Source organism: Humulus lupulus, chromosome 5 (genome assembly GCF_963169125.1).
Source record: "Humulus lupulus chromosome 5, drHumLupu1.1, whole genome shotgun sequence".
Taxonomy (NCBI): Eukaryota; Viridiplantae; Streptophyta; class Magnoliopsida; order Rosales; family Cannabaceae; genus Humulus; species Humulus lupulus.
Genome location: NC_084797.1, coordinates 70,363,321 through 70,374,026, shown reverse-complemented (window position 1 = coordinate 70,374,026; position 10,706 = coordinate 70,363,321).

Genomic DNA, 10,706 nt, shown 5'->3' with positions numbered 1-10,706 from the left:
AATTGCTTGCCAGCTGTACCTTGAACAAGACACTTGAGCTCATGTTTTTTAGGTATAACACTTTTTAATTCAGGTCCATGGCACCGATTAGCTCCTACCCAAGAAATGCACGATCGAGATGACATCCTGGCCAACTTAACTGGTGCTGAAAAGAGATGCAAGTACTTAGTTACTGTAGCAAATTTGTGTCTGGTCAGTCTTTAGCAGCCTCATCTGGTCCAAAAAGAATTAACTACTGAAAGTGCCACAGGGAAGGACACAGATGAACAGACATTCTCTGAGCATTCTAAGGTTGTATCTCAACTATCCAGGCCTTGAGCAACGGGTGTCAACATCCGGGAGCCTGGTGAGACCTAACGACTAGCTCCCCCTCCTCCATCCTATGGCAAAGGAAAATAGAAGATGACTGAGAGACCTGCTTGTGTGGACTATTCGTCTTCAAAATATGAAAATGTTATTACTAGCGTTTTAAATATTAGTAATAACCATTGTTCAAACAATACCTTGTTTAATTTTCCCCTATCCCTAGTTACTTGTTCTATAGGGATGGTAATCTTAATCTATTGACAAGTAACTGTGAAGTAAAGTTTTCTAAGGCAGGTGACTCTTATATTAATAATTGAAGTAGCTTAGATAATGTAGCTACTAGAGCATGTAGTTCGGGTATTACTGCTAGATAACTTATTTTTCTCATTTATTGATCTATCATTTGCTATCGTATTACTAACCCATTGTTTTGTGCAGATGTGTCTGACGTCTTTGTCATTTACACTTTCAGAGGAGTTGTTGCTAGGTCCAAATGACTAGCAAAGAAAGATGTGGATGGCTTGAGTAAGGTCTTCCTAGCAAAGAAATAGAGAATAGAGGAAACCACTTCTCCAACTAGGGAATCAACTCCCCTTCCAACTAGGGAATTAACACCTCCTCCATCTCACCCTCAGGTATCGACATCCGAGCAGGTAGACCCTACTAAGAATTCTGAGCTTCTAAAGAATGCTTCCAGTTAGACGACCGATAAGCTCAAAAATATGGACAAACATAGACTAACCAAACAAGTGTTTTCCACCTTGCCAGGTCTTGGCCTCGACGAGGTTCTTTGCCAAAGCTTCAACGAGTTTGTAATTGTAAATTAATTCCTCATTCTTTGTTAAATGAAATATCCTTCAAAAGATTATATTAAAATTAATATTCTTAAATTTTTCGATCGCAGGCTCTCCTCACTCTAAACAATGGTTGAAGATGAGTTGAAGGCCTAGTTGATGATAAAAAGAATTTGTTCGTGGAGAAAAATCAGGTTTCTAATGACCTCAAAAAAAGCCAAAGGATCATTGGAGTAGGCCAAATGCATTGACAAAGAGAACAAGGATGAAGCTTTAAAGTTGGAGAAGGATCTCACGAGAGTCGAGATGAGTTGAACAAGTTGGAGAAGAAAGTCTTCGAGATGGAACAATGAATAACGACCCTTGAGAAGGACAATCAATGCAACCTGGAGCGCTTCAAAGGGGCTCCATTTAATTTCTTTTATATGTTTGGAAGTGTAATCAGAATGCTGATTTTGACTATCTTCTAGAACATGTAAAGCAGGCCGAACTGGAGAAATGTGTTGATCGACATGCCGAGGAGAGTGGCCCTTCTGCTTCTCCGAATGAAGAGATCTATTTGGAAATGGGCTTCAATGCTGAGGATGAAGTTGACACGACTACCGACCAACATTCTCCTACTGATTAATTATTCTGTTTCTTTTTCTTGTAATAATTTTTTTGAAACATTCAAACAACATGTTCGTGATGTTAAGACAATAAGATGCTAATGCAGTTTTCCCTTTCAGTTTTTCAATACATTTGAGCAGTTTTGCTTGCAATGTAAAGGAAATCTCGTTTGAATTTTAACGTTTACAAAATATGCATATTAAAATTCCTACGCATATGACCGAACTTAGCGTAACACTCTATGTGATTTTACATGCTTTCACTCATTTTGCTCATGTATTTACATATTTTCATATGATTTTCTTGTGCCTTATATCTCGTGTGCCCCCAAGTGATCAAGGGGCTTAAGGTGCTCGGTCACTTGCCATTGACCTAACCTGGTCAAACATATTTTGATCGATAAAACTAACAAGAAACCTTATAATTTAGCAAAACAACACACCAAATAGGAAATACTTGTATATAAAATACAATAATTGGAAAGAAACAACTGGTCGTGCACAGTTCCTTTTATTAACTCGTAAAAAATTGACCAATCATATATGTACAATAAAATTTCATATGAATGACCATAATTGGTCTTACACCTATAAGTGACCAGACATAAAAATAAACAGCCCTTGTTCAAAACTTGTAAATAAGATGATGCACTTAAATACAAGCCACTCCTTTAAAAAGTGATGTTCATTGGTAGTACTTTCCTAGGTATTCCACGTTCTAGTACCGATGAATTAGATCACCATTTAACTGAGCAAGCTTGTAAGTTCTTGGTTGTAGAACTCTTCAACTTGTGTTTCGGGTACTCCAGCAGCCTGGTCGCAAGTATTCAGGAAAACGCATCGTAGCATTAAGCCTCCAACAACAAAATTTCTTTCTCGGACTGTGGAATTAAATTATTGAACTACCTTTTGTTGGTGGGCAGCTACTCGTAGTTGGGCTTGTCCTCTTTGTTCCTCGATCAAGTCCAATAATTATGACAGTAGTTGGTGATTTAAACTCTGGTGGTATTATCCTCCGATGTGATGGAGGGTTTAATTTAACAATCAACATGGCTTCGTATCCATATGTTAGTGAGAATGGAGTTGTAGCGTCCAAAATTTGCTAATAAGGCTTAGGGCCTTAATTAGCGTGCCTGGAAGGCAATAATTGATTTAATTATGTAATATGTGAGTTTGATGATTTGTGATTAGAAATGCATGTTTAGGTGAATTAAATATGCATGTGGGCCCCATTTGGCTATCAGGGGCATCTTTGTAATTTTAGCCCATTGAGGGCATAAATGCAATATTTGTGTATATTATGATCAGTACCACGAGTGAGTAGTGATATATTTATGATGTGCGATCCGAGACGTTCCTAGGGAGCAGTTTAGCTAGAAAGTCACAACGGAGTCGAATACCCGGCTCGGGAGGAGCCTAGGGGTATTTTGGGAATGTTATATGTGTTTGGGATTTATCGAGTAATGGGTAGTAATTTATTAATGATTTGGATATGTCAGGATTAAACGTGGAATTATGGGAACACTCGAGGAGTTAGCGGAATATGGAAAATGGCATAATTTCCCTTGAGGTTAGTATAGGAGTTTAATTAGAAGGAGGGGCAAAGTGGTAATTTGGCCTTAAGAGTGGATAGACTTAGGCAGCTGGGGTTACCCTTAGTCTCTAACACATTCTGGAAGGGAAAGAAAAAAGCTAAATTAGATAGTCTCTCTTAGCTCTCTCTCTCTCTCTTTCGGTTCACACTTTCTCTCTTGGGAGCTTGGGAATTTTGGAGAAAACTTGAGGGCTTGGGCTGAAGAATTGGTGGAGTCAAGCTTGAGGAGTTTAGGAATTAGTTCAGGGCGAAACTATCTCAAAGGTAAGAATCAGAACTGGTTTTCTGTTGAGTTTCCTTTGTTTTTTTTGAAGTTTTGGAGGTTGGAACCTTAGATGATGGAATTTGAGTTGTAGTAGGATTTTGTTTAGTTTGTTTAAGATTATGTGCTACTCTAAGTTTGGTATAAGTGATTTAGGGCTGAATTCTGGCTTTAGCATATGTTTGGGTTGATTTGCAGGGGATTTAGAAGTCTAAAAATGGAGGTGATTTCTAGGTTTCGAGCTTAAGCCGTGGCCCTGTTCATCGGGCGCCATGGCCCGCTTGAGTTTATAGGCCAGGGGACTTTGGAAAAAATTACCCAGGTGCCGCGGCCCGTGTCTCTCAGCAGAGAGGCATTTTGCCTCTGACTTGGGGCACGCCGTGGCCCTCAAGGGGTCTGGGCCGCGACCAAAATGCAGAATTTTTGCCTTTTGAAGGATTTTAGCTTGGGAACTCATACATTATGGCTCAGGAAGGTTTCTACTACCCAGTTTGGTAGAATCCAAGGTCCTGGAGGCTAGATTTATGTCTTGAAGCTATTTATTGGATTATAACTTGATGAATGGCTATTATAAATATGTTGTGAATAGGTTTTCAATGAGGCTTGTGTTAGAGGACTATGCTCGAGATAGCGGTGCTCAGATAGCTTGGGACACATGTAAGAAAATCGTTGTACCCATAGAGCAGGGCGTGGCCCTATTGCTTGTATTGTAGGGCATGGCCCTATGGATTGAATTACAGGGTGTATCCCTATTGTTTATGTTTAGTATATGGTTAAATAACTGTTGATATTATGTTGTGTGATACATATTTGTGAGTGAACGATGATGGCCGGGAACGGCGAAGGCCGAGAGCGGCAGGAAGCCGTGCACATCAAGGGGCCAGGAACAGTGTCGAGCATGTAGAGTGCAAGTCATTAGGGTGAGACCCTCCTTGGATGCTGGAGTCATCCTCTCGGTGAAGACTGCAAACCCAGGGCTTGGTAAAGCGCCCGAGACGGCATGACCATTATGTGTTTAGCCTGTTGGCTGCTTTGTTATATGCTGTTGATAGATATGCATATGCTAATTGTTTTGTGTTAAGTTTTCTTGCTAGGCTTATGCTCACGGGTGCTCTATGGTGCAAGTAAGGGCAAAGGAAAGGTCGACCAACCATGAGTATGGAGAGCGTGGAGCGACGGGTACATGTTCGACCTTCCTGGCTGCCTGGGCTAGGGTTATTTTGGGAAAATGTAAGGTATTGGTACACATTTGTCGCCTAAGTCGACCCTAAATGTATTTAGAGATGTAAAGTATTTTCTAAATAATATTATGGGACCCCAAATGTTCAACTCTTTATGTTATCAATGAATGACCACATTTTTATATTAAATGCCTTTAAACGATTTTCTTTTCATCACAATTTATCTACACTTTTAACCTAAAACCTTGATTAGCGAGTAAATGGCATGTTGTGAACTCACTTAGTAACGGCTCTAAGGAAGTAGGGCGCTACAACTTGGTGTCAGAGCAAGCCAAGGTTTATGGTTCCTGGAGATTGACCAAACATGTACGCTTGCTGCCAGTGACAATTTTAACTTAGGGTTGGTTGGTAATTGTTTAATTATGTGCTTGATTATTTGTTATAGTGCCCTGTTTGCCTGATTATTTTAATAGAGCATGATCAATGAGTTGACATATGCATGATGCTAGGGCATGGCCCCCTTGATTGTTGTATGTTGTCTGTTATGTGGATTTGCTGGTTGTGATTGGTTGATGTGAATTGGGAGGTGGTTTTGGATGTGGTTATCATGCCTGATGATCGCCGTCATTGATTGCAAGCATATTGTTGTGATGCCTCGACGATCATTCAGACTCTATGCAATAGGGCCGAGGATGACAATTAGGGTCAGGACCCTCCACCTGCCCCACCAAATTGGCGACCGTTATTTGCCGAGATGGAAGCTAGACTTCACTGAACAGAAGAAGAGATTCGACTATTGAGGCAACATGCCCCTCCTTAGGGCATTGGGTTGCAGGTTCCACAGGCTAGGGCACCAGTGCCAGCCCTGCATGTTGTAGAAAATAGATGGGAACCCTTGTATGAAAGGTTCACGAAGCAGCATCCTCCCACCTTCGAGGGTGGACCAGACCCATTGCGGGCAGAGTAGTAGATGAACATGATTTCTTCCATCCTGGATTTTATGAGGGTGGAAGGGAATGAGGGAGTAGCTTGTGCCAGCTACATGTTGAGAGAAGATGCCCACATCTGGTGGGATATTGTGTTGCAGAGAAGGATTGTTGTGGTTATGACCTAGGAAGAGTTCAAAAACATTTTCAATGAGAAGTATTACAGTGTCACAGTCCGAGCTGCGAAGGTTGATGAGTTTACCAACCTGACTCAAAATCGAATGACAGTTACTAAGTATGCTTTGATGTTTGACCGGTTGGCAAAGTTCGCTCCAGATCTGGTATCGACTGACATGGCACGAAGGGATTGGTTTATGCAGGGATTGAATGTCATGATTGCCCGTGATGTTAAGATAACCTTAGATTCGGGGACTACCACTTATACCCAGGTAGTGGATAAGGCCCTTACAACTGAGGGGGCCAAGGATCAGATATGGAGATAGGGCGCTTCTAGGCGTGATGCTCGGAGGAAGGTGCCTCCTTTTATTGGATCTGGTAGAGGTAGTGGCCCCAGTGAGCAAAAGAGAAAGGCCACATACTCTTTTGTTCCTCCCGGCTCAGATAGGAGGGCACGGGGTGCTTTCAGTGGCCATCAGGGCAGTGGAGACAACTGGAGGAGTTTCCCAGTGTGTCTTCAGTGGAGACGAAGACATTAGGGAGAGTGCAGGATCAGGGCCTGCTTTACTTGTGGATGTATTAGTCATTTGAGGAAGGACTACCCACAAGCCAAGAAGGAAGAGCCGAAGCAGAGCGACAGTCTCACTCCTGCCAGAGTGTTTAACTTGACTCAGATTGAGGCTGAGGCTAGCCCCTCCGTTGTGACAGGTCAGATCTCTAGTGCTGGTTCTTCTTTTGCTGCATTGACTGTTTCATGGGCTACTCATTCATTTATCTACGCTAGAGTGATAAATCAAATGTTTAGACCTAGTGAATTGTATGCTAGGGGATTTCAAACTTTGTTGCCAACTGGGGAACTAGTAGTCTCTAGGAGATGGGTTAGAGCATTGCCAGTAGAGATAGACAGTAGAGAGTTGTCTGTTGATCTGATTGAGTTAGCGATAGATTACTTAGATATGATCCTGGGGATGGATTGGTTATCGAAGTACGGGGCGACGATTGACTGCAAGCGCAGGATGGTGACCTTAGAACCGGAAGGGGAGGCACCATTTGTATTCGTGGGGACAGTGAGTGGACCGCGAGTACCTATGATTTCGGCCCCGTGGGCTAGAGACCTGATGTACGAGGGTTGCATAGGATTCCTATCAAACATTGTGGATACCGCTAGAGTTGTGTCAGTTGGGCCGAGTGAGGCCAAACTGGTATGTGAGTTTCCAGATTTGTTCCCTGCAGACTTGCCAGGGTTGGCACCACATCAGGAGATTGAGTTTGTTATAGAGTTTGCAACGGGGGCGGAGCTAGTATCTAGGACACCTTATAGAATGGCATCGTCAGAGTTGAAGGAACTGAAGATTCAGTTGCAAGAGTTACTAAATTTGGGATTCATCAGACCGAGTTTTTTTCCATGGGGTGCTCTAGTGTTGTTCGTCAAGAAGAAGGATGGACCCTTAAGGAGGTCTATTGACTACAAAGAACTAAACAAGTTGACTATTAAGAACAAGTACCCACTACCTAGGATCAACGACTTGTTTGAACAGCTACAGGGGAAGAGAGTGTTCTCTAAGATTTAACTTTGGTCAGGCTAACACTAGTTAAGGATTAAAGAGGAGGACATACCAAAGACCACTTTCTGCATGAGGTATGGACATTACGAATTCTTGGTTATGTCCTTTGGATTAACCAACGCCTCAGCAACCTTTATGGATTTGATGAATAGAGTGTTCAAGGACTATTTGGACAAGTTTGTGATCATGTTTATTGATGACATACTAGTGTACTCTCAGTCACAGATAGAGCACGAGCAGCATTTACGCTTGGTGTTACAATGGTTGAGAGAGCATAGATTGTATGCTAAGTTCAGCAAGTGTGAGTTCTGGCTACCACAAGTAACATTTTTGGGTCATATTGTTAGTAAGGACAGGATTCTGGTGGACCCAAGCAAGATTGAGGTAGTGAGAGATTGGCTTAGGCTGAACAGTGTATCGAAGGTTAGGAGCATTTTGTGATTGCCAGGGTACTATTGACGGTTCATCGGGGGATTCACTAGAATAGCCACACCATTGACCGAATTGACGTGGAAGAAGACTAAGTATGTATGGACAGATAGATGTGAAAACAGTTTTAAGGAATTGAAGCGGCGACTGATCACCGCTTCGGTTTTGAGTCTGCCTCTAGACAATGAGAAGTTTGTGGTTTATTGTGATTCTTATAGATAGGGTTTGGGGTGTGTACTGATGCAAGTCGAAAAGGTGACAACCTACGCATTGAGATAGCTGAAGGAGTATGAGCAGAGATATCCCATACATGATCTAGAATTGGCAGTGGTGGTATTTGCACTTAAGGTTTGGAGATATTATTTATATGGAGAGAAGTGCGAAATATACACTGACCATAAGAGTTTGAAGTACTTCTTTACTCGGAAGGATCTGAATATGCGCCAGAGAGGTTGGCTGGAATTAGTAAAGGATTATGATTGTGATATTCTGTATCATCCTGGGAAAGCCAATGTGGTGGCCGACGCACTGAGTCAGAAGGGCCCATTACAGTTTTCAGTTCAAGGCAGATATCTGATAAGTTAGCTGAATAGATGACTAGAGCGGGTATAGATTTGGTGGTTGGTTAGTTAGCCAACGTCACTCTTCAGTCTACGCTCCTTGAGAGGATCAAGGAGGCATAGGAGGAGGATCCCGAGTTGAGAGAGCGTCTCATCCGGAGTGGCTAAAAATTTCTCTATCTCAGAGATGGGACTACTGAAGTGGCAGATTTGTGTTTCGATGGACTCTGGTATTCAGCGAGAGATCTTGGACGAGTCTCATACCACTCCCTATTCTTTACATCCGGGTATGACAAAGATGTACCAAGATTTGAGAACTTTGTATTGGTGGTCGGGAATGAATAGGGATGTGGTGGATTATGTGGCCAAGTGTTTAACTTGTCAGCAGGTAAAGGTTGAACATCAGAGGCCAGCAGGGTTGTTGCAACCTCTAGGAATTCTAGAGTGGAAATGGGAGGATATCACCATGGACTTCGTGGTTGGGTTACCAAAGATCGTGGGACAACATGATTCAGTATGGGTGATTGTGGACATATATACTAAGTTCGCCCACTTTTTTCCTGTTAGGACAACTTATTCTGTGGAGCAGTATGCTGGGTTGTGTGTGAAGGAAATTGTATGACTTCATGGGGCTCCGAGGTTGATAGTGTTCAACAGGGGCTCCACCTTCACCTCCCAGTTTTGGGAGAGCCTGCAGAAGGCTATGGGCACGTAGTTGCGGTTTAGTACTGCTTATCATCCTCAGACGGATGGACAGTCTGAGAAGATGATTCAGATACTGGAGGATATGTTACGAGCCTATGTACTTGATTTTGGAGGATCTTGGAGTAAGTATCTCCCTTTGATTGAGTTTTTGTACAATAACAGTTATTAGGCGACTATCGGAGTGGCTCCGTATGAGATGCTATATGGGAGGAAGTGTAGATCACCTATCCATTGGGATGAGATGGGTGAGAGGAGATATATGGGTCCTGAGGTCATTCACACTGTAACGACCCAGATTCTCAAGACTCGATAATGCGAAAATATAAATGTTTTCATTTAACAAAATGTCTCAAAAACCCATAGAAAAAAAAAACTTTTTAAAAAGTCGTATGGCCATACTTAACATTTAGTTACAAACATGTTTTATAAAGATTAGAGTGAGCCTAGTTTAGGAAAATTACACAACATTTCCAAAAATAAAAAGGCTTCCCAAAAGGTCGGTCCACATGTACATTTGCAAGGAAGACTCCAGCGCTCACTGCTCTGCCTTGCCCTTGCTCTTACCTACAACATGAAACAACTAGGTAAGCGAAAACGCTTAGTAAGATCAACTTCCAAACAAAGCAGATAGAGAAATAGGGATCCGGACCCATCCGGACCCTACACAATCAATTTCAAGAACGCTAAAGCGTCCTGGCAAACTTATGGTCATGCCTGATAACCAATGATAAATTAATTCGTAACTAGATAAAAATCCTGCACTCAGAAAAATCCCAGAACAAGTAGATATATTATATCACAACTATATCTTATCAACAATTATATCCCTGCACTCAGAAAATCCCAGAGCAAGCAGATATATTATATCACAACTACATCTTATCAACAATTATATCCCTGCACTCAGAAAATCCCAGAGCAAGCAGATATATTATATCACAACTATATCTTATCAACAATTATATCCCTGCGCTCAGAAAATCCCAGAGCAAGCAGATATATTATATCACCACATAATTCGAGACCAACGCTCGACAATTTCCAACAATTCATGCGTAACGCGCCCTCCAACATAATTGCTAATCTGTAAAAGAGAACTGAGTCCCCACACTAAGATCTAGCCAATAAATATTCTCATCAAGGGTAACTATCGTGTTACCTAGGGCATCGCTACATATTCAAGAGTGTAATCCAATTTACACGATTTTTCAGAGACTTCTATGTTAATCAGTGGTGCTGGTGAGCAGCTGCCCCTAGGGTGTTCAACCTCACTCAATCTTGGCAACCCCTAGTATCTCTAGGCACTCTCATGGAATGGCCAATATTCACGGCTGCTATCCGGGAATAACTTATCAGAGCACTTGCTCGGATTCTAACCGTCCAATGATTAAGTAAGCATGAGGGCCCCTAGGTCCCATTTATCTTGGCGCCCCTAGGTTTAACCAGCTTATCCTCATCTCATGGCCACTCGTCACGGTAATGAATCGGACATAAATAAAATCAAGCAGTGTGACGGGGATCAACCGTCTAGGATATGACGGACTTCTACCGTTCATATTTTCTAAATCAGCACTCACTAGACTAACGTCTCTAAGCAAC